The sequence below is a fragment of the Henckelia pumila genome, chromosome 1 (genome assembly GCF_033568475.1).
Source record: "Henckelia pumila isolate YLH828 chromosome 1, ASM3356847v2, whole genome shotgun sequence".
Lineage (NCBI taxonomy): Eukaryota > Viridiplantae > Streptophyta > Magnoliopsida > Lamiales > Gesneriaceae > Henckelia > Henckelia pumila.
The window spans coordinates 135,515,114-135,542,992 of record NC_133120.1 but is presented as its reverse complement, the minus strand read 5'-3'; the positions used below and the strand labels follow the sequence as shown (position 1 = coordinate 135,542,992).

At 33.1% G+C, this 27,879-nt stretch overlaps 2 non-coding genes and 1 pseudogene across 2 annotated transcripts; 2 read left to right on the top strand and 1 right to left on the bottom strand.

Annotated features, from left to right (window-relative positions):
• Positions 1 to 107, top strand: LOC140876809 (small nucleolar RNA R71). The gene has a single exon (XR_012149041.1). It is a non-coding gene; the product is annotated as a small nucleolar RNA R71 (small nucleolar RNA).
• LOC140874053 (uncharacterized) lies at positions 91 to 27,593 on the top strand (annotated as a pseudogene).
• On the bottom strand, positions 7,973 to 8,083 carry LOC140876880 (small nucleolar RNA R71). Its single transcript, XR_012149110.1, has one exon. It is a non-coding gene; the product is annotated as a small nucleolar RNA R71 (small nucleolar RNA).
• Positions 27,594 to 27,879: the final 286 nt, after the last annotated feature.

The window sequence follows — 27,879 nt, the reverse complement described above, 5'->3', positions numbered from 1 at the left end:
AATTGGTGGTGTGGACATCTCCTTAGTAGATCTTTGTAGCGCTCCCATGCTTCATAAAATGTTTCCTGTTCTCCTTGGGAAAAATTTGTGATGTCAGCTCTTAGCTTCATTGACTTAGATGGTGGAAAGTATTTGGTGAGGAAAGATTTCGCCAGATCATCCCAGGTAGTGATGGAACCTGCAGGTAAATTTTTCAGCCATGCTTTTGCCTTATCTTATAGTGAAAAAGGGAATAAACGCAAACGAATAGCATCATCAGAAACTCCCTGTATCTTGAATGTATCACAAATTTCCAGAAAATTTGTGAGGTGCACATATGGTTCATCAATGACAGTCCCGCCAAATTCAAGTGTGTTTTGAATCATTTGAAGAATAGCAGGTTTTATCTCAAAGTGATTTGCCACTACAGTTGGCCTGATGATGCTTGGTCTAGAACTTTCGATGTTTGGCAAGGCGAGATCCATCATGGATCTGTAAACTGGTTGTTCTCCTTCTTGTTCTTCTTTCATTTCTTCTTGTTGTTGCCCATGATCCTTCTTCTTCTTCTGTGAAAAGTTTTCTCGATTTCTGGATCAAAAGGCACTAGTTCTTCAGATGAGTGTCGCATACACTGCAAGAGAATCCTGCAGTTCACAGATGGAAAAGAGTGATTAAAATTGTAATAGAGAAAAATCAAATAAAACAAATTAACATTTCAATAGTCCCCGGCAACGGTGCCAAAAACTTGATCGACGGAAAACTAACACTTAAATTTGCTATAAAAATCTCTCAGTTCCAGTCGAAATAATCACAAGTGCACGATTCAAGTTATAATAAAATGTACTGAGTACGAGTATCGTCCTCAGGGACTAATTAATAATAATTTGTTTTTTTTTTAATTTTTAACTACACAAAGTATCGAAAATTTAATTTTTGATTCTATCTAACATTTAACACTAAGAATTCAATGTGAATAAATATAAATTTGACAACCAAGAAACCAATTCTTGCAACTGAAAATTAACAATTTGAAAAGATTTTTGTTGGAATTTCGGTTCACCTTCCCCCTAATTGAACTGGACAATTGGAACTTAATTTATGCGCATAAGTTTGACAGAAATTCCTGAAACATTGACACTCTCTCTCGAGGTTATGTCAAACTAATCAAATCAGTGAAATAATTAAATCTCTCTAATTATTTATCACGACCGATTGCTTTTTGTTCTATGAATTCTACAGCTTTTGACCTGGTGGTCTATGGCTATCAACATGTACTAAATACCACATCTCTATGTATATTTTAAGTCCATGGATTCTATCATTCGTCCTAACTATGAACCTATCTCTCGACAGCAATTCACAATTTACGAATCTATGTTAAGAGTAGCTAATCATCAACATAGAGAAAAACATGATGAAATCAATTATAAACATAAATCCAATTTCAATACATCCGGTGATTCAATCACACTACAGTGTTTCGGGGTTCGGATCCCCTTGATTCCAACAAAATAAAAGTTTAGCTACTGAACGTCATTACAAAATTCAATCTAAAAAGTGTTTTTCATAAAAAAAATCAGAAAAGATGAAGATAGAAACTCCCAACGGAGATGAGAAATCTTCAATCTCCTAGCCGCCTCCTCCTATGTCTGTGCGTGTGTCCAACCCCCCGAAATGTCTAAGGAAATCCTATTTATATGTCCCCAAGAGTCCTCGTCAAACCAAATACCTGAAATAAAATATTTCCCACAATTACGCGCCAGCGCCCGAGAGGTAGAAAACAACCGCCCGGGCGCCTGAGCTCTACCTCGAGGACTTTTCTTCAAAGGGGAGTGCGCTTGGGCGGTAGAAAAGTGCCGCCAGGGTGCCTGGAACTTGGCAACCTACTATTTTGCTCATTCGTGTGTGCGCTCGGGCGGTAGAAAAGAGCCGCCCGGGTGCCTTGCATTTTTCCAGAAAAATAAATTTCTTCTCTTTCTTTCTTTATGGCCTTATGCGTGCATCGCCTTCTCACCAAAAACCAGCATTTTCTAGTGATTTCCTGTAGTATAAACAAATAAACCAGAGGAGTGATTACAAACATCATAAAACGATAAATAAAACAAGAAAGGTAAAGAACAGACACAACGAAAATGAAACGAATGCAAAACAAACACAAAACATGCAAAAATAACGCACAAAAACGACTCCTATCAGCTGGGCATCGAGACGGGGATGAGTGTTGCGACTAGAGCCATCGGCTTTGATATTGCAATGAGGGGCCATTTGGAGACGATAAATTTTCAAAATAATAGAAGAAGATGAATTTGGAGTGAATAAAATCAAAGGATCCGATCTGATTTTATAGGCGAGGGATTGAATGGTTCGATCCTTCATTCAGACGATCCAATCTGAGTTCTGATGACATTTTACAGGTGTTCGGATAAGATTTGAATGATCGGACGACCCAAAGTAGTTCAGACGATCCGAACTTTGGGTGGTTGATCCGATATCCAAGGCAGTAATAAATTTTGAATTGACTGCGGATATATGAGTTCGGATGGTCTGAAGGTGTTCGGACGATCCGAACTGTGGTTTTGGAGATAAAAATTCAAAAATTGAACTAAATAGGCGGGATATGGATTGGATGGTCCGAACCGGGTTCGATGCTCAATATTTCTGAGAGCATAAATTCAAAATGGACCCTTAGATTAATATATATTGCATTTCAGTCCTAATCTATCAATTAAATTAAAATGTAAGCTATATAATTTTGAATAAATGCAGTTATTGTGTATTATTCAATATTAATTTGCTCAAAATTTTTGTTAGGCTCCCCCTTAAATTGACACTAAATTTATTTGGCTTCATCATGTGATTACAATTCAATCATGTTAAGTTCACCATGCAAACGAATAAAAAAAATTTATCTAGTAGTTTTGTTAAAATATCGGCAACCTGATTTTTTGTGTCAAAATATTGAAGTTCAACTTCATTTTGTTCGATGTGATCAAAAATAAAATGATGTCGAATGTCAATATTTTTGGTGCGAGAGTGTTGAATAGGATTCTTTGCAAGACATGTGGTGCTAGTATTATCACAAAAAATAGGAATTTTGGAAAATGATACACCAGAGTCGAGAAATTGATGCTTCATCCAAAGAATTTGCGCACAACAACTACCAGCAGCCATGTATTCGGCTTCGCTCGTTGACAACGCAACACTATTTTGTTTCTTTGAAAACCAAGATACCAAACAATTTCTCAAAAAGAAACAAGTTCCACTAGTACTTATTCTATCCACCTTATATCCACCACGACATCACAGTAAGCTTTTAAATCAAAGAAAGAATTTTTAGAGTACCACAAGCCTAGATTTGGAGTATTTGAAAGACATTTAAAAATGCATTTTAAGGCGAATAAGTGTGAATCCTTTGGACATGATTGAAATCTTGCGCACAAGCAAACACTAAACATAATTTTTGGTCTACTAGAAGTTGCATATGGTAGGGATCCTATCATGCTACGAAATGATTGTTGATCTATTACTTTACCATTATCATCTTTATCGAGTCTGACTGATGTGCTCATAGGTGTAGATGAAGCGTTATAGTTCTTTATGCCAAACTTCTTGAGAATCTCCTTAATTATTTCCCTTGATTGATAAAAAAAAAAACCCATCTTTGCATTGTTTTATTTGTAATCCGATGAAATAATTAAGTTCTCCCATCATGCTCATCTTAAATTGGTCATGAATGAGCTTAGAGAATTCTTGCCATAGGGTTTCATTAGTAGAACAAAAAATAATATCATCCACATAAATTTGTACAATCAACAGCTCATTATCTCTAGACTAGGTAAACAAAGTGATATCAACAACGCCTCTAGAAAAGCCATTTGAAATAAGAAAAAAATAAAGTTCATAATACCTGGTAGCTCGAGGATCTTGTTTCAATCCATACAAGGATTTATCAAGTTTGTAAACATGATCAGGGAAATGAGGATCAATAAAGCCAGATGGTTGATCAGCATAAACTGTCTTTCAAATCACCATTCAAGAAAGCTCTTTTAACATCCATTTGAAAGAACTTAAAATTTCTAAAACAAGCAAAAACAAGTAGCATGAAAATAGATTCTAGTCTAGCGACATGAGCAAATGTCTCATCATAATCAATACCTTCTTCTTGACTATATCCTTCAGCTACAAGCCTAGACTTGTTTCAAGTGATAGTACCATGCTCATCTAGTTTGTTTCTAAATACTCATTTAGTACCAATGATAGTTCTATCAGCAGGTCTAGGCACAAGATACCAAACATTATTTCTCTTAAATTCATTTTACTCATCTTACATGGAAATTATCCAAGAATCATCTAGTAATGCCTCATCAAAAAATTTAGGTTCAACATTAGAAACAAACGCAAGATGATTGCACATATTATTTAGAGATGAGCATGTAGTTATTTCCTTTGAAGGACTTCAAATGATAAGATCCATAGGATTAACTTTGTGAAGTGTCCATTATTTTGGAAGAGTTGTGTCCTCATTTGTAACATTCTTGTCATTCAAGCTCGAGGAGGTCATCTTTTCTTCAAGTAATTCTATATCATCATCATTAATAGAAGGAGTTCTAGATGGACAAATGTTAGATTCATCGAAAACAACATGCATATATTCTTCTATAAGTAAATTACGTTTATTAAAAACTCTATATGTCTTACTAGTAGTAGAATACCTTTGAAAAATACCTTTGTCGGACTTAACATCAAATTTGCCAAGATTGTCTTTACCATTGTTATGAATGAAAAACATTGATCCGAATGCTTGAAAATAAGAAATGTTAGTCTTTCTCCCCCTCTATAACTCGTATGGAGTTTTCTTGAGAATTGACCTTATTGATACTCGATTGATGATATAACAAGCAGTGCTCATTGCTTCAACCCAAAAATATTTTGTTAGAGAATGTTCACAAATCATGGTCCTTGCAATCTTTACTAGTGTTCTATTTTTCCTCTCAACTACATCGTTTTGTTGAGGATTCCTAGGAAAAGAAAAATTGTGACCTATGCCTTTGTATAAACAAAAGTTTGTAAAATTTTCATTTTGAAATTCAGTTCCGTCGTCACGACGGATTTGTTTGATAGAAATATTTTTCTCATTTTCAACTCTTTTGACAAAATATTTGAAATAGTCAAAGGAATAATTTTTGTGGGCTAAAAAATGTCCAAGTAAAACGTGAGAAATCATCCAAAATGACAAAAGCATAAAAATTTCCTCCTAAACTAGCGTTCCTAGAGGGATCACATAAATCAAGGTGGAGAAGTTCAAGGGACATAGAAGTGGTAACAAATGTTTTGCTTTTAAAAGATTCCTTTGTGTGTTTGACAAGCTGACACACATCACAAAAAAAATCTCATTTCAAATTCAGCTTTGGCATACCAAAAAATTGATCAAGTTTAAAAAGCTTTTCAATGGTACTAGGACCAACATGACCTAACCGTCTATGACAAAGAATTATATCATCAACATTTACTGATACAAGGCTTTTTACATTTTAAAGAGATAAAATAATTAAAGAAACCTTTTATACATTTTCACTTCTATATTCTTTGAAATTTATGGATTTGTCATGAGTGAGTGATACTGTGCAGTGTTGAGATGTGAATTTGATTTCATAACCTCTATCGCATAATTGACTTATAATTAGTAGGTTATTCTTAAGTCTGATGAAAATTAAAATTTGTAATTATTTATATGTTAAAAAGTTTGTTTTAAAATTAAAGTTTTATTTAAAATTATGAAGTTGTATTATTTTAGTGTTATGTGTTTATATTTAAATATTTTACTAAAAATGTTGTATTTTATGTTTTGTGCATGTTTGGTAAAAATAAAATTACTCAAGCTACAAAGGTCATATTGGAGTAATCTCAAATCCTGCAGAATTACAAAAGAGGCATCTTCAACTTTGTAGAAGACAAGAAATTCCAAAAACCTCATTAAGATTATCAAAATAATCAAACATCAAAATGGAGACAGATTTACTTTTACTTTGACCAGCTTGTAGTAAAAATATCATAACTATTTCACCTTTTACACAAAAGAGGTGAATTATATGTCCAAACACATCTACACAAAATATCCTACGTGTTCTATGTTGAATGTAAAGGCTGAATCGGTGGTCTAAGGCATCAAACATGTCAATTAAAGTTGGGTCATGGTATTGATATTCAAGGAGACAAGCACCCACCAACTTTACTATTCCACATTTAATGAGCCTTGGACTCTTGCTCTCATTTGGCCTATAAATAGATGTGTTGTATAAGCTTTGTAGTGTGCAAAAGTGTAGAGAAATTCCTCACTTGTAAAATAAATATTGTGTGTGTAATAATAAGAGTTTGAGTGTGCATATTTCTCCAAGTTTAAGTATGAAATTTCTTTTATCCTTACTATTGAGTCTTATGTTTATGGCAAGCTAAATCCTTTTATGTCAAGGTGAAAATGTTTCATTGTTGGTCAAGTAAGATTGTTTATATTTTGTATATTATTTCTTTTTCTATTTTTTTTTTGTTTTACTAAATGATCTTTATTTGTAGGTATAATTTGGATGATTTATTGTTATCTATTTACATCAAATACTTGGTACCTTGAATGTGGTTACCTTGATTTTTTGTCTAATATGATACAATAAATACTACAATAATTATATACTATAAATATATGTATCAATTTATAATAAAGTCTTATATATTATTTAGACAATAGCGTGGCTCTGCCGGTTGTTCTAAATAATATATTGTGATTTGATCTAACATGTACTTTCTCGCAACTAACATTTACTTTATCGCATCTAACATAAAAAGTTATATATTTTATTTAAACGATAGTGTGGCTCTGCCGGTTGTTCTAAATGAAATATGGTGATTTGATCTAACATTTACTTTTATGTAAATTTATATTTATGCACTTATATATATATTATGGGTACCATATATTAATTATCGGTTAATCAGATATTAATATAGTGAGAACTATATTATATGATATATTTGTTTAAATATTTAATTGTTATTTTATGTTTATATTTATGCATTTATATATATATTATGTGTACCATGTATTAAATATCGGTTAATCTGAATTTAATATAATGAAAACTATATTATATGATATATTTGTTTAAATATTTTATTGTTCTTTTATTTTTATTCTTATTTTAGTTTCTTTTATTTATTTTTGTTAAGCAATCTTAAATAAACCAACAATGAAACTTTGAAGCCTTGACAATTTTATAATTTGTGTATTTGAAGTTTTATAATAATATTTCCATCTATAATATATCATTGCTAAAATTAAACTTACATCATCCTCTCCGTGGATCGATCTCGTACTCACGAGTATATTACTTGTAGACAACCTACACTTGGGTGAATTACAATTTAAGTTGTAGCAAGTTTTTGGCGCCGTTGCCAGGGAGGTATAAATTAAGTTTAATTTTTGTTATTTTTGTTATTTATATAAATAGTATGTTGTTTTTAATTGTATGATTGTTTGGAGTCGTAAACAAAGTGGTAGACTTGTTCGAGCATTTGAAAATATTTTAAACATGGAGGATAATTCTAATAATCAAGATGATAATAATAATAATAATCAAGAACATGAACAACCAAAAACACTTAGGCACCATATGAATCCAATAAGAAATAGTACATCATCTTGTTTAGTTTTTCCTCCTGATGTGTCTAATTTCAATTTTAAGCCACAAATCATTGAACTTTTACAAAATTTTCATGGTCTAGATTCTGAAAATCCATATTTGCATTTAAGGGAATTTGAGGAGGTTTGCAACACTTATAATGATCAAAACTGTAGCATGGATATTGTTCGATTAAAGCTTTTCCCTTTTTCTTTAAAAGATAAAGCTAAAGCATGATTGCAAAATTTGAGATCAAGTTCAATAACATCATGGGAATAAATGCAACAACAATTTCTAAAAAAGTTTTTCCCTTCCCATAGAACAAACTCTTTTAAAAGACAAATTACAATTTTTTCTCAAAAACAAGGGGAAACATTTTATCAATGCTGGGATAGATATAAAGAATTACTTAATACATGCCCACATCATGGTTTTGAAATATGGGGGATAGTTTCTCACTTTTATGAAGGTTTAATACCTAAAGATAGACAAATGATAGAATTCATGTGTAATGGAACTTTTGAAGATTAAAACCCAAATGAAGCTATGGAATATTTGGAGTCATTAGCAGAAAATGCTCAAAATTGGGATAATATAGGCTCAATTGAACCACCAAGTAAAACCAATAATTCAACAAATGGGGTTGGTATTTACCATCTTAAAGATGATGTAGATATTCAAGCCAAACTTGCATCTTTAGCAAGAAAAATTGAGTCATTAGAAATAAAAAAGAGTGATCAATTAAAAAGTGTTCAAGAAATTGTTTGTCATATATGTGATACACATGATCATATTACAAAAAATTGTCCTACTTTGCCTTCATTTAAAGAATGTCTCCATGAACAAGCCAATTATGTTAAAAATTTTAAAAAACCAACATTAGATCCTTTTTCACAAACATATAATCCTGGTTGGAGAAATCATCCTAATTTTAGTTGGAGGAACGATAATAATGCACATTTTGCACAACAACCTTTTCAAAATAACCAAAATCATCAAGGTTATGCTCCTTATATCCCACCTCCAAGAAAACATTTTGAAGATGAAATTCACGCATACATTCAAAAGCAAAAGTCTATCAATATTCAAAACATTCAATCTATGAATGTTTGAAAGAAACTCTTGCAAAATTTGCATCCGCAATTAATATTCATGAAAAAGGAAAATTTCCATCTCAACCACAACTTAATCATAAAAATCAAGAAAATTTTGATCAAGTAAAAGCTGTTATTACTCTTAGAAGTGGTAAAATAGTTAATGATCCATATAGTGATGAAAACAAAGATCAATTAAACTCAAAGAGTAAGGATTCAAATCCTGATACTTTTGAGAAAGATGATGCTTTGGTTCCTAATAATAAGAAAGTTGATGATAAATTATCTGAAGTAATATGTGAGTCAAATAAACATGTTCCTTTTCCTCATGCATTAGTAAACAATAAAAAACAAAAAAATGATTCTGATATTTATGAAGTTTGTAAACAAGTAAAAATAAATATTCCATTACTAGATGTTATTAAACAAGTGTCTTCTTATGCAAAGTTTTTAAAAGATTTATGTACTGTGAAAAGACAATTGCATGTAAAGAAGAAAGCATTCTTAACTGAACAAGTAAGTTCTATTATTCAAAATAATTCTAGTTTGAAATATAAAGATCCAGGTTGTCCAACAATTTCATGTATTATTGGAAAAAATAAAATTAAAAAAGCTTTGTTAGATTTGGGAGCAAGTGTGAATTTACTTCCTTATTCAGTTTATGAAAAACTTAAGTTGGGAGATTTAAAACCTACATCTGTCACTCTTTTACTAGATAGGTCAATCAAAATACCTAGAGGTACCGTAGAAGATGTGTTAGTTCAAGTCTATAAATTCATATATCCTGTGGATTTTATTGTCTTGGTTACACAACCAATAGAAGTGCATAATGAAATTCCAGTAATATTGGGACGTCCATTTCTAGCAACTTCAAATGCTTTAATTAATTGTCGAAGTGGAATAATGAAATTATCATTTGGAAATATGACTTTAGAACTTAATGTGTTCAACTTATGTAAACCACCAATTATTAATGAAGATGAAGATGATAATGCAATAGAAACAATTGTGGAAGAAAATATACACCAAGAAAACTTAAATCAACAATCTGAAGTTTGTTTAGTGGAAAGTGTTTTTAAATCAAAGTTATTTGAAGAAATTAATGAACTTGAAGAAGTAAAGAAGATGATAATCCAAAACTTGAATTAAAACCTTTGCCAAAAGAACTAAAATATACTTTTCTTGGTGAAAATCAAACATATCCTATTGTAATATCTTCTACCCTCTTATCAAAACAAGAAGAAGATTTAATAACATTACTTAAAAAACACAAAAAATGCAATTGGATGGACTTTGCAGGATATAAAAGGTATAAATCCTTTAATCTGCACACATAGAATTCACTTGGAAGAAAATGCTAAAACATATCAACAACCTCAAAGAAGATTAAATCCACACATGAAAAAAGTTGTTAAAAATGATGTTTTAAAACTATTAGATGCCGGAATTATTTATCCAATCTCGGATAATAAATGGGTAAGTCCAACACAAGTAGTACCAAAAAAATCAAGCATCACTGTTATAAAAAATGAAAAGGGAGAATTATTACAAGCAAGGATTCCATCTAGTTGGCGTATGTACATTGATTATAGAAAATTAAATGATGCAACTAGAAAAGATCACTTTCCGTTACCATTTTTAGATCAAATTTTAGAGAAAGTGGCAGGTAATCCTTATTATTGTTTCTTGATGGGTATTCGGGGTATTATCAAATACCAATATCATTAGAAAATCAAGAAAAAACTACTTTCACTTGTCCTTTTGGAACTTTTGCATTTAAAAGAATACCATTTGGTTTATGTAATGCTCCGGCTACTTTTCAAAGATGCATGCTAAGTATTTTAGTGACATGATTGAAGAATTTGTGGAAGTTTTTATGGATGATATAACTGTTTTTGAAAACTCATTTGAAAACTGTCTTAAAAATTTGGAATAAGTTTTAAAAAGATGTGAAGAAAAAAATCTTGTTTTAAATTGGGAAAAATGTCACTACATGGTTAAATCCGGAATTGTGTTAGGGCATGTCATATCTGAAAAATGAATTGAAGTTGATAAAGCTAAGGTTGATGTTATTGCTAATTTACCATCACCAAACACGATCAAAGAAATTCGATCATTTTTGGGTCATGCGGGATTTTATAGAAGATTCATAAAAAGTTTTAGCATAATATCAAAACCAATTTCAAATATTTTAACAAAAGATGCACAATTTGAATGGACTCAAGAATGTGAAACTGCTATTAAAAAGATAATTAATCTTTTAACTACATCGCCTATTTTACAACCTCCTGATTGGTCTTTACCATTTGAATTAATGTGTGATGCAAGTGATTATATTGTAGGAGCCGTGTTAGGACAAAGAAAAGAAGGTAAACCTCATGTGATCTACTATGCTAGTAGAACCTTAAATAGCGCTCAAATCAATTATTCAACAACTGAAAAAGAATTACTTTCAGTAGTGTTTGCATTAGATAAATTTCGATCCTATTTAATTGGTTCTACTACTATTGTTTATACTGATCATTCTGCCATAAAATATTTATCAAATAAATAAGATGCTAAGCCGAAATTAATAAGATGGATTTTGTTGTTACAAGAATTTGATCTTGTAGTAAAAGATAAAAAAGGAAAAGAAAATGTAGTAGCCGATCATTTATCAAGAATAATTTTTGAATCGTCTCAAAATGAAATACCAATAAATGAAAATTTTCCGGATGATCAACTATTTTATGCTACTACTATGCCTTGGTTTGCTAATATTGTAAATTTTATTGTGACAAATAAAATGCCGTCTCATTGGAGTTCACAAGATAAAAATAAATTCTTGAAAGAGGTCAAAAAAATTTATTGGGATGATCCTTATTTGTTTAAGTATTGTCCTGATCAAATTTTTCGACATTGCATACCCGACAATAAGGTAAGTAGTGTCATTAAATTTTGTCATTCTGAGGCATGTGGAGGTCATTTTTCGTCAAAGAAAACAGCTGCAAAAATCTTTCAATGTGGATTTTATTGGCCTTCTTTATTCAAAGATACGCATTCATTTTGCAAATCTTGTGAAAATTGTCAGAAAATGGGTTCAATTTCAAAACGAAACATGATGCCTTATTTTAGTGGTTGTTGATTATGTTTCAAAATGGATTGAAGCAATTGCATGTAGAACTAATGATCATAAAGTTGTGATAAAATTTTTGAAAGAAAATATTTTTAGTCGATTTGGAATACCTAGATCTATAATAAGTGATGGGGGAAGTCATTTTATAAATAAATCATTTTCTTCGTTGTTAAGAAAATATGGTATTACACATAAAGTTTCTAGTCCATATCACCCTCAAACGAATGGTCAGGTTGAACTTGCAAATAAAGAAATAAACAAATTTTGGAAAAAACGGTCAATCCAAATCGAAAAGATTGGTCTTTATGATTAAGTGATGCATTATCGGCATATAGAACTGCATTTAAAACATCATTGGGGATGTCACCATATAGATTAGTTTTTGGTAAGCATTGTCATATACATGTTGAAATTGAAAATAAAGCTTATTTGGCTATTAAAGCATTTAATACTAATTTAGATGATGCATCTAAATTAAGAAAATTGCCACTGAATGAACTAGAAGAATTAAGAAATGATGAATATGAAAATGCAAAAATTTATAAAGATAAAACAAAAGCCTTTTTATGATAAAAATATTATGAGAAAATCGTTTGAAATTGGACAAAAAGTTTTACTTTATAATTCTCGCTTGCATTTGTTTCCAGGAAAACTTATATCACGATGGACAGGTCCATATGTTGTAAAAAATGTTTATCATCATGGTGTTGTTGATGTTGAAAATCCTAAAAATAATAATGTGTTTAAAGTTAATGGGCAAAGGCTTAAACCATTTTTAGAAAATGAAATTCTTAATGATGAGTTTATGCCTTTATATGATCCAAATTAATTGTTACTTATATTTTCATTTTATTTTTGCAGAATTGAGTTCACTTCCCGGTTAAGTGGCGGATAACGGTACTCCGTGACTTTTTTTAGTCGGTTTTATTTCAATTTCCCAAAATAATTGAAAAAAGAAAAAAAATTTCTTTATTTTCAAAATGGATGAAGCTATCAAAGAACATGATAAATATTTTTCATCTGTTTCTAAAAAAGTTTTGAGAATGATTTATGAAGGCAGATGTGAAAGATTGAGAATGCTTATGCAAAAAGGAATTCCAGAGGATATTCGTCTTATAATTGAAGCCAAAGTTCGATTGGGTGGTGAAGTTCCAAAATTCTTACTTGTTCGAAATATCTCTAGACTAGGAAAAGCACCTATGCGAAGAAAATGAGGGTCAAGAGGTTAGATGTTTGTCATAAATGTGCCAGATGGACTTGTTATAGACGATGCAGATCTTTGGGATATGTTTCCACAAATAGAGAAGATAAAATTGATTTCATTAAGAATTGGCTGAGTAAAGAGCCATTAGATGATATCTCATTGACTATTGAGACACATTCTAGTGGAGATGTGCAAGGTAAACTTCTTCGTTTATGGAAACTATTCCAAGCACAGCGTCATGGTAATGGTCTTGGAAATCTGACTAAAAAAGACCCTATTTGCAAATTTATAAGAAAATTGGATGGTAAGCCAACCCTCGACTCATAAATATTGAAGGAACACTGTGAGCCACAATCACTGTATATACGCATGCATGTCATTATTATATATTATTATTTTTAATGTTTTCGTTATTATGTTCACACCTGTATTCCTATTTCTGTCGTATTTCTTGTTTTCCTTATAAAATCACTCAACTATCTTTATATTTTTTGCAGAAAAGAAAAGAAAAAAACATGGCAGGATCTGCTTCACAAAAATTGAAAAATATTTGTGTATTTTGTGGTTCTAATACTGGAAAGAGTGAAATATTTGTTGATGCAGCAATTAATCTTGGAAACAAGTTAGCAGAGAGAAAAATTCACTTGGTATACGGAGGAGGCAATATTGGGTTAATGGGATCTATTTCAACAGCAGCTCATCTTGGAGGCTGTCAGGTTTTGGGTATTATTCCTACAGCTTTAGCTGAAGGAAATATTACAGGTGTTACGGTTGGGGAAGGGTTGAAAGTTTCATCAATATACGAGAGAATAACTAAAATGATAAATAATTCTGATGCTTTTATTGCCTTACCATGTGGTTTTGGTATTTTAGAAGAAATTTTTCATGTTGTTTCTTGGCACAACTTAATATTCATAATAAACCTGTTGGCTTGTTGAATATCAATAACTATTATGATGGTTTGTTGACTTTTCTTGATGTAGCTGTGGAATAACATTTCATTTCAGAAAATTCACGAAGGATTCTCATCTCTGCTTCGAATGACGACCAATTAATTGATGATCCCCAAGCTTTTGTTCATCAACCTGATTCGACTATAACAAATATCAATTGGTCTCAACCAACCAGTAAGAAAAGGAAAGTGGATCATTGATTCAACATGTCACGAAATGGTTTCTGTTTGTTCCTCATCTTCAATAAATTCCAGGTATATTTCATCATGTACTCTTTATTTTTCTTTTAAAAAAAAACTAAAAACAATGTCATATTCAGGTTTGGGAGAAGGTTTATCTCTAAAAAAAATTATTAAAATTTTAAAAATAAAAAAATATATATTTCTATAATAATATTTATTTTTCTTTTTCAATGGCTGAGTAAGGAGCGAAAAACTCCTGAGACGCATTAGTTTTTATTTATCATTTTATCACAATAGATTAGATTTTAATATTTCGTATATATTTAAATTGCAAACTACTAAGAAAATAAAGTCTTTTTGTATAAATGTTTGTTTACACTTCTTTTTATCAATTTAATAGAAAATATATAATTGATGGGATATAAGTTATAAATAATATATAATTGTGTGTTTTCAAATAACATATTTTCTAAAACTTTTATGAATATATATTTAAAGTGATATTTATTGAATGAATAATAACATGTATAATTGAAGGAATTAAATTGTAAAAGTGCAATCTATACTCACATAAATTTTGTGAGTGAGAGGTGAGAATTGAGAAAAAAACTTATAAGCTTTTATTGATTATTAAGAAATGGTTGATTACTAGATTAAACCCATTTTAAAAAAAAAATTGTGCATATAAAAATTGACTGCAAAGTTATTTGAAGTTTGATTGTAATGATGTAGAGTATTAATATCACTACTATAGTTCTCATGGTAAATTTTTAATAGATTTACCTCATAAATAAATAAATAAACTTTGAATTAGAAAAAAAAAGAGAAGAAAAAATGTTACATATTCAAAGTTTATTATAGTTATTTGGTTTTGTAAAAACAACTTTGCAGCCAAGTGCAAAAAAAAATAAAACATTGAAAAAAAAATAAAACAAAACAAAATGGTTTATTCTTTGTAAATTATCCTATCTTATTTTCAATATTAGGTTATTTGATTGTCTGCTTTACATATTAGCCATTTTCAATAAGTGTATAATTTTCTTCCAACTCCATGAGTGAAAAACAGCTATATATGAAATATCATAACCCGGGAAAATATGGAGTTGAGACTTTTACATTAAAATTCCTGATGATATACATGTTATGAAAATGATTTTTATTATCATTTTGATTATATTTTTCTCAAAGTTTTTAGAAAATATATATATAAAAAATTATATATATTTAATATTTTGATATTGTGTAATATATATACGTATAACCCATCCAATTATATATTAATATATTAGTTGATAACAAAATTTATAAATAAATATATGATCTCCTTACAAGTGTGTTTTAAAATGTTAAAGTTTGCAAATTTGAATATATATATTAAGGAATAAAAATCTAACTAGTGATTTTATGATATTTTATTACTAAGGGACTAGTAATTAGCCGGTTTGGGGGTGTGATGAAACTTAAAATTGGTAATTATTTATATGTTAAAAAGTTTGTTTTAAAATTAAAGTTTCATTAAAATTATGAAGTTGTATTATTTTAGTGTTATGTGTTTATATTTAAATATTTTACTAAAAATGTTGTATTTTATGTTTTGCGCAGGTTTGGTAAAAATAAAATTACTCAAGCTACAATGGTCATATTGGAGTAATCTCAAATCCTGTAGAATCACAAAAGAGGCATCTTCAACTTTGTAGAAGACAAGAAATTCCAAAATCCTCATTAAGATGATCAAAATAATCAAACATCAAAATGGAGACAGATTTACTTTTACTATGACCACCTTGTAGTAAAAATATCATAACTATTTTACCTTTTACCCAAAAGAGGTGAATTATATGTCCAAACACATCTACACAAAATATTCTACGTGTTCTATGTTGAATGGAAAGGCTGAATCGATGGTCTAAGGCATCAAACATGTCAATTAAAGTTGGGTCATGGTATTGACATTCAAGGAGACAAGCACCCACCAACTTTACTATTCCACATTTAATGAGCCTTGGACTCTTGCTCTCATTTGGCCTATAAATAGATGTGTTGTATAAGCTTTGTTGTGTGCAAAAGTGTAGAGAAATTCCTCACTTGTAAAATAAATATTGTGTGTGTAATAATAAGAGTTTGAGTGTGCATATTTCTCCATTTTTAAGTATGAAATTTCTTTTATCCTTACTCTTGAGTCTTATGTTTATGGCAAGCTAAATCCTTTTATGTCAAGGTGAAAAGTTTTCATTGTTGGTCAAGTAAGATTGTTTATATTTTTTATATTCTTTCTTTTTCTATTTTTTATTTTGTTTTACTAATTGATCTTTATTTGTAGGTATAATTTGGATAATTTATTGTTATATATTTACATCAAATACTTGGTACCTTGAATGTGGTTACCTTGATTTGTTGTCTAATATGATACAATAAATACTACAATAATTATATACTATAAATATATGTATCAATTTATAATAAAGTCATATATATTATTTAGACAATAGCGTGGCTCTACCGGTTGTTCTAAATAATATATTGTGATTTGATCTAACATTTACTTTCTCTCAACTAACATTTACTTTCCGCAATTAACATTTACTTTCCGCAACTGACATTTACATTTCCGCAACTAACATTTACTTTATCGCATCTAACATAAAAAGTCATATATTTTATTTAGACAATAGCGTGGCTCTGCCGGTTGTTCTAAATGAAATATGGTGATTTGATCTAACATTTACTTTTATGTAAATTTATATTTATGAACTTATATATATATTATGGGTACCATATATTAATTATCGGTTAATCTGATATTAATATAGTGGGAACTATATTATATGATTTATTTGTTTAAATATTTAATTGTTCTTTTATGTTTATATTTATGCATTTATATATATATATTATGGGTACCATGTATTAAATATCGGTTAATCTGAATTTAATATAGTGGGAACTATATTATATGATATATTTGTTTAAATATTTCATTGTTCTTTTATGTTTATTCTTATTTTACTTTCTTTTATTTATTTTTGTTAAACAATCTTAAATAAACCAACAATGAACCTTTGAAGCCTTGACAATTTTATAATTTGTGTATTTGAAGTTTTATAATAATATTTCCATCTATAATATATCATTGCTAAAATTAAACTAACAGGATCCTCTCCGTGGATCGATCTCATACTCACGAGTATATTACATGCAGACAACCTACACTTGAGTGAATTACAATTTAAGTTGTAGCAAAGTCCTTCCACAAGAAGAACATCATCAATCATAGTAGAGTTCGATACACCTATTTATATGATGCCCTCAATGACTCTTTTGTTGTTGTCTCCAAAGGTAACCGTCCCTTTTTCCATTGATTTGATTGATTGGATAAGTGCTTTGTTTCCTGTCATGTGTCTAGAGCAGCCACTATCGAGATACCAAATGCTGCTAGGCATGTTTCTTTTCGGTACCTACAAAATGCAAATCCATGGTGATTTTTTGTACCCTTTCTTTTTGGGTCCATCATTGTTAAAGATATGAATCAATAATTACTTAGTAACACAATCGACACTTTATAAGAGTGCTCCTAGGAAAGGTAGATAGGGCTTAGGCCTCTTTAATAACCTTTCAGTTGTTTGATGTACTCAGTCATGGTTGTATTGTACATCTTTCAGTGTAATCTTTTGATTAAGTTATGTATTACATTAAATTGTAATAAAGATTGAAATAGAACCTGGATTGGTGGTTCAAGTATTGTAATATTTTGTATTATCTTGATTATATTGAATAAAGGATCAGTCGTTTGTTTTAACGTGTGTAGAATTAAGAATTGAATTATGCAATTTTCAGTTTATTAGTACTAACTGTTTTTCCTGAGATGACCTAGTTAATCAATTGACTATGGATAGTTCCTTGGATGATGCGATTCATCAGGGGGCTTGATTGTTTGTTCTAGGCGGGTTTCCTTAGAACAGTTAGCTATTTTGACCTCTTTAGGTTGTTGCTTTGGGATGATGGAATTTCATCAAGATGCCAGGTCAAGTAATCTCAAGAGTTGTGGACTTTGACCGGAACTAGACGTGAGGAGGCGCGACCCTTAGTCAGAATTGCTCTAGAAGATTTCATACTTCAGAGGTTGTTTGGAGGCCTTTGTGCTCCAAGGAATATATAGGAAAGGCTACTCAGTCTGGGGATTTGGCAATAGTCACAACAAGTTATGACCTTGGATTAGAGTGATACCAGGTGTGGTATCAGGGTTTAGATATTTTTTTTTTTTCATACAGATGTTACTGTCAGAATTAGTCTTGAAAGGGATTTTCATTGACTAGTAATTGTTTTGAGCAGATAAGTTTCGGCTTTTGATTTGGGATGTCGAGGTTTTAATCCAAGATTTTAGTTGAATTGATATTCAACTAGTTTGTTTTTCATATGTTTGCTGACACGAGATTTGAGTTGTGCTTCTGTAAAGTCAAGCAAATTTTCCTTGACCAACGATTTTGGTCCAGATAGGAAAGTTGCATAGTATCAGAGACTCGGGAATGAGTTATACCAGGATGCTGATGACTGTCGGGTTTCGAGATGGTATAGTAAGTACGACCTTATGTCGGTGTACTCTGGAAAGATTGTTCTGTCCCAGTTTGGCATTATAGAAAGACTTACCTCAGTCTCGTTGTATGTACAGTCATAGCAATAGGTATAATTATTGGAAGTATATTCAGAATTTATATTAGTCTTCTGGGAATTTGACTCGGTGCTAAGTTTGTGCCAAGGGATGTTATGAGTTATCGTCTGACTTCATCAAAGTTACAGATTTTAGTTTCCATGAATAGAATAGTCTTGGAAAAGATTTCTTGACAAGTGAATATTCTGGACGAATAGTTCTCGCACTTGATACTGGGGGAGAACCAAGAGGTTTGACCAATATTGATTGATTCTATCAAGGATATAGTTATTAATCAGGATCTTGATTAATGAATGGGAATTCTAAGTGATGGATTTACATCGATAAGTTTCCCTATAAGAACTATAATTTGATTTTTGGATTGTCAAGTAAAGACAAGTTTTCATCAGGACACCGAGATGATTTATATTGAGAGATATGAACTCTGATCAAGACTAAGCATGTTGGAGTATATTTCCAATGTTATTGTGAAAGTATTTTGTACTTCATAGGGTTATGGAAATTTACTTAGTCTAGAGATCATTGCAACAGTTATGTTAAAGTATAATTTGGTATCTGTTTGATAACCTTGAAAGGATACTTGATCTTATTGGTGGATAAGAACTGTAATGGAATAAATGTTTCCTGAATAGGAACATTTTGCATCAGAAGAGATTGAGATCTACCAGATGATGGATCTAGTTAGTGTTTGACGGATGTCATGATCCTGCTAAGATACAACATGGATTTGGCAATATGAGAATTCACTTGAACAGTGAAAGTTGAACACTTAGGTGTTCATGTTAGCTTTGAATTAGTCAGGTAGGCTGGTGTAAGATTAGTGCCCAGTGCTTATATGTGACTATCATCTGAGGCAGTCAGAGATAGACATATTGGATTCCAAAAAATATGTTAATTCAGTTTTTGGGTTCCCTTCTGTTTAAGAAAAGTTGATAAGAAGTTTTACTTCTAATTTATCTGTGGTAGATACATATGTTGTAACCCCGTGATGGGGGAGGTAAAAGTTATTTTGTAGAGAGAACGATTGGAATTGTTTATTACTTGCTAATTTGGAAGAAACTGATGAGTACATTACTCAAAAATTTTAGTTCTCAGAAATGTTTTTGCAGTATTTCTGGGATTTCATTGTCAGAAATTGATCTAGCAAGAGTTTGAATTTTAATGGGTACTAACAGGATAGCATCAAATGTTTAGACATGGAAAAAAAGAACAGCAGCTGAGATCTAAAGTTACCAGGTCTAGCGATTGTTGTCACTGATTTTTCTGGATTTCTATTGGATGTGTTAGGCCATTATTATGTATGATTCGATGAGATCGAGTCAGGAGTTACCTAGATTGCTTTGATTTAATACTATTCCAAGGAAGGATGAAACAATTTTTGTTCATCTGGTAGCGCAAGTCAGAATTCAACAAAGAATTATTATTATCCGTGGCAGGATAATCAGTATTCTCATTTTCAGATGTTATCTCAAGTTGTGAGATAGGTGTCGTTATATTAGTACTAGAAATTGTACTAATCAATTTTTGGGAGTCAATAGAATATTTATTTTTCCAAGAAGAGAACCTGAAGGATTCAGAAAATCAAAAATTGTAGACAAGGACGTTGACACATATGTTATGACAAGTGTTAGTCATTAAGTATGAGAATACTTTCGATATAGAAGGATCTGCATACAAGGTTCTGGTGGAAGGGAATGAAGAGAAGTGTATTTCAGCATGTTTCTAGATTTTTTGTGTGTCAGCAGATCAAGGCAGAACACCGACGACCTGGAGGTTTGCTTCACAGTTTATCTATTCCTGGGTGAAAATGGGATTTGATTTCAATGCACTTTGTGACCCATTTACCGATAAAATCGAGGAATTATGATGCTATCTGGGTTATGGTAGACCGACTCACCAATTCAGCACATTTCATTTCTTATAACTGGGACAACAATGTTGATAGGATGACACGTTTGTACATCCAGAAGATTGTTCAATTTCATGGAGTGCCTATGAGCATAGTCAGCAATCAAGATCCTAGGTTTACTTCTAGGTTCTGGGGGAGAGTCTTCAGTGCTATGGGTATTACTCTTAGCTTGAGTACAACATAAAATGCAGAGAAAGACGAGCAGTCAGAGTGCGTGATTCTTACTCTTGAATACATGTGGCGAGCATGTTCTTTGGATTTTGAGTCCAGCATGACAAGATTAGTTGGCAATGATTGATTTTGCGTACAACAGTAATGGTGTGACACCATTCGAGGTGTTGTACGGACTATGATGACATACTCCACTGTTCTTGGAATAATTGGGGGAGCAACAGGTCGAAAGACCATAATTAATTCAACCGAGGATTGACACAGATGATTTACCAGAAAGATATCTCTAGAGTTTATTGGTCTAATTGGATTATTGGACAATGACATGAGATATAGTTCACGCAACAAGAATTATTTCTCTTGTTCTAGTTCAGTGGTTGTATCAAGGCACTGAAAAAGCCACGTGGAAGCATGAGAGCAGTATGTGCACGTATTGTCCAGAATTACTTTGAAATTGTTGCATTTCAGTTATATCTTTTAAAAATGTTCAATATGAATAAAGATTTTTATTCAGTGTTAACTGTGTTCAGTACTTGAGATTGTTTGAGAACGAAATATCTTAATTAGAGGGAGAATGTAGTAGCCCGACTCTATTTTTTTCAAGATTAATTAAGTAAAAATAGTTAATCATGGTTTAGGATCTTAATCAGACAAAAAATGAAGTTTTGGGCTAAGGACAGTTCGGAGCTTCTGATTTCAGGATCGAAGCCTCCGATCAGTTCGGAAGCAATTGAGGTAGTTCGGAAGCAACGCGAGAGATCGGAACGTCCGATCCTGAGATCGGAGCTTCCGATCTTCATCATCCGAGACGTGGCATGTGAACTAATACACGTAGCTGCATGCAGGATATCGGAACCTCCGAAGTGCAGATCGGAGCCTCCGATCGTAGCCAATGGACACGTTGCATGAATGAAAAGATCGGAGCTTCGGATCAGGCGATCGGAGCTTTCGATCATCTTCTATAAACAGGGGTCTGTGGCCTCAATTTCAAATGCTCATTTCACCTCTCCTTGGCCCATGTTAGCTCTATTTTAAGAGCCTTTGAGTACTCTTATTTTAAGAGTTGGAGTAGGTAGTAGTTTTTATATAATGGACAGTGTCCGTAGTAGTGGCCGAGTGACGAAGCTCTGGCAAGACGTCCAGGGGTCATAGCTAGGCTATGCCCAGGCTCTGGGGCATGCGTCATCAGCGGGCTGACGACAGACGAAGGTATAAATCTGGTTCCCTATAGTAAATAGGGAGTAGGCTATAGTTTAATTAAGGCTTTTAGGGCCTATTAGGTGATGTTTTGCATGCTAGTTAATGCATGGTATTTATGCATTGTAGTGCTGCATAGTAGGCTTGGACCTAGATGGTGGCTTCTTGGATCTGCCTTAGTAAGGTACATAAGTATTATTCGAGATATCCAGATTGAGTATGCATGGATTATATGATTGCATATTTTATATGTCTTTATATACAGTATGTCATGACTGTATAATGCATACATGAGCATATTGAGCCTTTACCTTAGAGGTAACTTGTATAGGGCATTCACCCTACGAGTTTGTGGATGGTTGAATACGTAAGTCCTGTGTCATGTCACCGTTATGGTTGGACACTTGAACTAGTATCAAGTCACCATTATCCATCGGGTATAGGAGCTACCTCCTGATGCGATGGCGCAGCGTGCTATATACCCTGAGCCCGGTCTATGATCTCGTTTCTTGACCTAAGTGTCTTGGTACCCAGTCCATTTGCATTCATGCGCATATAATAGTATATACTCATACTATTGTACTGAGCGTGTTAGGCTCACTTCCGGTTGTTTTTTGTTATCTGGACACCGCATTCAATGGGGCTGATGCAGGTTGTTATTCCTGAGGTCAGGGAGATTAGGTGGTGACCAAAGCTGGATGGCAGGGTTGACCACTAGTCTTTACTTTCTGGTATTGGTTTATTTTAAAGTTCCGCATTTGCTCTGATTAAGATTACTTATTGATTAATTGCTTGCTTAAGCTTCTGATTAGTAGATGATCACGGTGCGCGTCACTACAGGAGGGCTCTGAGAGATATATGTCAAATGAATGGATGATGAGCACTCCGTGTTTACGAGCTCTACACACACCTAAACCACAACACGTTCTTGGGGCGCCGGAAAGTTTTTCTGCGTGGCCACTTCGATGCTTAAGTTAGCAAAGGGAAAGTGTATAGGATGAAAAATCAAAGGAAATATAGAGAGTATATGTAAAATCGGAATTTTTCGTCTCTACTGTTATACCTGGTCGTGGGGTATTTATAGGGTTGGGAAATGTGGGCTCCTCCGCGATTCCCGGGTGTGCCCATGCTTGTTCATCATTTCTCTACAATTCCCGGGTGATGCCCATGCTTTTCATCATTTCTTCTACGCAATTCTCGGGGGGTGACCATGATTTTCATCATTGCTTCTCCGCAATTCCCGGGGAGTGCCCAAGCTTTCTCATCATTTCTCAGCATGGATTTCGATCTTTTGAGATTACCTTTCAGGAACATCAACCCCCAACCTGTGCTCTCCATTCCAAGAACCCAGGAAACCATACTTGTACCCCGAGCTAAATGATAGCCCCCCGCTTCTCGGGATAACAGACGGATTGGAAGTTTGTGAAACAAACCTGCCTATGTAATAGATCGGGGCGAGCCAATTCAGTGGGTCCAACCCACTTTGACAACACTATATATACATCATAAGGTATTAGAACAAGACGAAGCACAATCACATAACATTATCTAGTTCTCTCTTTTTCTTTAATATGTTACCATGCATGGAATATAATATCACCATTGATTCCTGTGGATAGATTAGATTATTCGATTAGTAATCAAATACCTATAGATTCACGGTAGATTATTGTCTGAAACCGTTAGAGATAAAATGAGTTAAATCAGTATGGGAATTTTGTTATTCCAAGTGTTTTGGGTTCAGATAATTTCTCGATAAGCAGAACCACAGAGACCATAATTGTTGATCTACAGAGTGAGATTCTAATAAATCGAGTATGGGTAAGAGGATTGACTTAATTAATTGATCATTTCAGGCTTAGACTCCGTGGATCAGTGTGAGCTATAATAGATCAAGTATAATTGATGTGATTTATAAGTTTGATCAATATTAAGTCAAGATTAGTTATCTAAGAGATAAATAAAGCAGTTTTGTAATCCGGTATGCTTAAAACTTAGTCTGAGAAATGTAATTTTAATTTATCACTTGTTTGAGGATTCCTGGTATGATGACTCGGGCACTAATCTCTCAAATCATAACGGTTAATCCAAGATCATGAATTAACACCAAGCAATCAAGCAAGCAAAGGCTAAAAAAATTTATTTATTTTTTATAAGACTACCCAGCGCGCGCGCGAGCTCGCCTCTCGCGCGTGCGCAGCTCAATGGGGCAGCAGCCCCCAAGGCCTGGCCTGCGCGTGCGCGCGAGCAGGGGCTCGCCCGTGCGCAGGCCAGATGTCAAGAAAAAAATAAGAGCATGGTTGCTGCTGTAAAAACTTTCCATGCCAATTCTGAACATCTAAACAAAATATAACAAAGCTAACATGAATCTCATACATGCTACAATGATATACCAATGCCAACAAGAGTCTTAAACATGCTACTAGTTCCAAGTATAAATCACATAATAGCATGCTAATAATTCTTGACACCTATCCAAGGGAATAAAAACATGTTCATGCCAACTCCCCTAAAATAACATCAATACTAGAAGCATAATTATACAAGAAACATCAAAGACACATCATAAGATGCTACAACAAGTAGAGTTCCAACTCTTCACATAAACAATCTCAAGTTTACATGTAGAACCTACAAAAAGTAACTCAACTAGATTTCAAGGTAGCAACATTATATACATCTAGATTAAAGGCTAGTCTCAAGCTTTAATACATACATCAAAACATGAAAAGATATTAAAGTCTCAACCAATGTTTCAACAACTCAACATTGGAATCCAAATCTAACATGTTTGACAAAACATAAACTTCTTCTAACACCCGAGCCTCCACTCTAATCTCTCAATCTCTCGCTTCCCTGTCAAGTCCGACTCGCTTACTCTTCAACCTGATGCAATGCACACATACAAGCAAAACAACAGCCAGATAACTTCGGTGAGAATAAATCTCAGTATGAAAGACATCTCTATAAATCAAGTAGATATAACTCAACAAGTAAATCTACTATCACAATCATCATTTCCTTATACCCTTACTTGTCAAATATTTTTCAAAGAAAATTCATTCAGAACATAAAGACTCAAAGACAAGTCGAGGGTTTAAGGATTCAAGTCTCACAGAATCGATATTTTCAAAAATCATTTCATTGGGATCCCGGGAATATAATAAGGCCACAAATCAAGCCTCCCACCTACACTCCCGCTCGAGGTGGTAACAATCTTGTATTCCCTGGACTGTGAACACTATACTGAGAACCTTGGCAAAAAGAAATCAAGTCAGATCTCTAGCCTCTCATATACAAGTTCACCACGTCCAATATTTTCTTTTCGATTCTGTTTTCAAGGTTTCGAAAGAATTGTGGCTCAAGAGGTTTACTATCAACTCTAAAATCAATCTTCCACAACTCAACAAGCATATTATGTTTGAATCAAACAACTCATATATCAACCAAATCAACTAAGTCAAGTAATTCATTTAAATCATAAAAGATTAAGTAAAACAACTAATCATGCATGTATGTGATTTAATAAACTCGAAAACCACCACGTTCTCGCGTTATTCTACCTGTCGAGGTTAATGTCGAATCATACCTTTCTTCTCTTGTTCTAAACTTCTCAAACTCTTGCAAATTCTGATCACACAAGCTTCTACAAAATCTGCTCAAACCTTCTTGCTATTTCAACTCTAGTTGTGTCCAACTTGTAGCTCATGTCAATTCAATTTCGGACTCGTCGAATCGACTTCGATACCTTTCAAATTAAATCTGAATTGAAGTGTTTACAAGTCATATATTAGCATTCAATTTCATCTAATCTCACAATTGCTTAAACACTTCAAAACTTGCCAAGATAACCGACATTAAAACCGGTATCGTATCGGTTACAAACCGGCACCGAGAAGTCCTATCTATTAATTCTAACAACTTGCACAACCATCAAACATTGATATCTACTTCATATCAATATCATTTCATCACTATAATTTCGAAATCAACATCTTAATTTTTCAGAAATTCATCAAACTAAAATCTGGTTCCCTATAGTAAATAGGGAGTAGACTGTAGTTTAATTAAGGCTTTTAGAGCCCATTAGGTGATGTTTTGCATGCTAGTTAATGCATGGTATTTATGCATTGTAGTGTTGCATAGTATGCTTGGACCTAGATGGGGGCTTCTTGGATCTGCCTTAGTAAGGTACAGAAGTATTATTCGAGATATCCAGATTGAGTATGCATGGATTATATGATTGCATGTTTTATATGCCTTTATATACAACATGCCATGACTGTATAATGCATACATGAGCATATTGAGCCTTTACCTTAGAGGTAACTTGTATAGGGCGTTCACCCTACGAGTTTGTGGATGGTTGAATACGTAAGTCCTGTGTCATGTCACCGTTATGGTTGGACATTTGAACTAGTATCAAGTCACCGTTATCCATCGGGTATAGGAGCTACCTCCTGATGCGACGGCAAAGCGTGCTATATACCCTGAGCCCGGTCTATGATCTCGTTTCTTGACCTAAGTGTCTTGGTACCCAGTTCATTTGCATTCATGCGCATATAATAGTGTATACTCATACTATTGTACTGAGCGTGTTAGGCTCACTTCCGTTTGTTTTTTGTTATCTGGACACCGCATTCAATGGGGCTGATGCAGGTTGTTATTCCTGAGGTCAGGGAGATTAGGTGGTGACCAAGGCTGGATGGCAGGGTTGACCACTAGGCTTTACTTTCTGGTATTGGTTTATTTAAAAGTTCCGCATTTGCTCTGATTAAGATTACTTATTGATTAATTGCTTTCTTAAGCTTCTGATTAGTAGGTGATCACGGTGCGCGTCACTACAGGAGGGCTCTGAGAGATATATGTCAAATGAATGGATGATGAGCACTCCGTGTTTACGAGCTCTACACACACCTAAACCACAACACGTTCATGGGGGCGCCGGAAAGTTTTTCGGCGTGGCCACTTCGATGCTTAAGTTAGCAAAGGGAAAGTGTATAGGCTGAAAAATCAAAGGAAATATAGAGAGTATATGTAAAATCAGAATTTTTCGTCTATACTGTTATACCTGGTCGTGGGGTATTTATAGGTTTCGGAAATGTGGGCTCCTCCGCGATTCCCGGGTGTGCTCGTGCTTGTTCATCATTTCTCTACAATTCCCGGGTGATGCCCATGCTTTTCATCATTTCTTCTACGCAATTCTCGGGGGGTGACCATGATTTTCATCATTGCTTCTCCGCATTTCCCGGGGGGTGCCCAAGCTTGCTCATCATTTCTCAGCATGGATTTTGATCTTTCGAGATTACCTTTCAGGAACATCAACCCCCGACCTGTGCTCTCCATTCCAAGAACCCAGGAAACCTTACTTGTACCCCGAGCTAAATGATAGACCCCCTCTTCTCGGGATAACAGACGGATTTGAAGTTTGTGAAACCAACCTGCCTATGTAATAGATCGGGGCGAGCCAATTCAGTGGGTCCAACCCACTTTGACAACACTATATATACATCATAAGGTATTAGAACAAGATGAAGCACAATCACATAACATTATCTAGTTCTCTCTTTTTCTTTAATTTGTTACCATGCATGGAATATAATATCACCATTGTTTCCTGTGGATAGATTAGATTATTCGATTAGTAATCAAATACCTATAGATTCACGGTAGATAAAAAGAAGTACTTTATAAACATTGGAACGGGTTCAAAAATTTGAGGTAAATTCAAACTTCCGC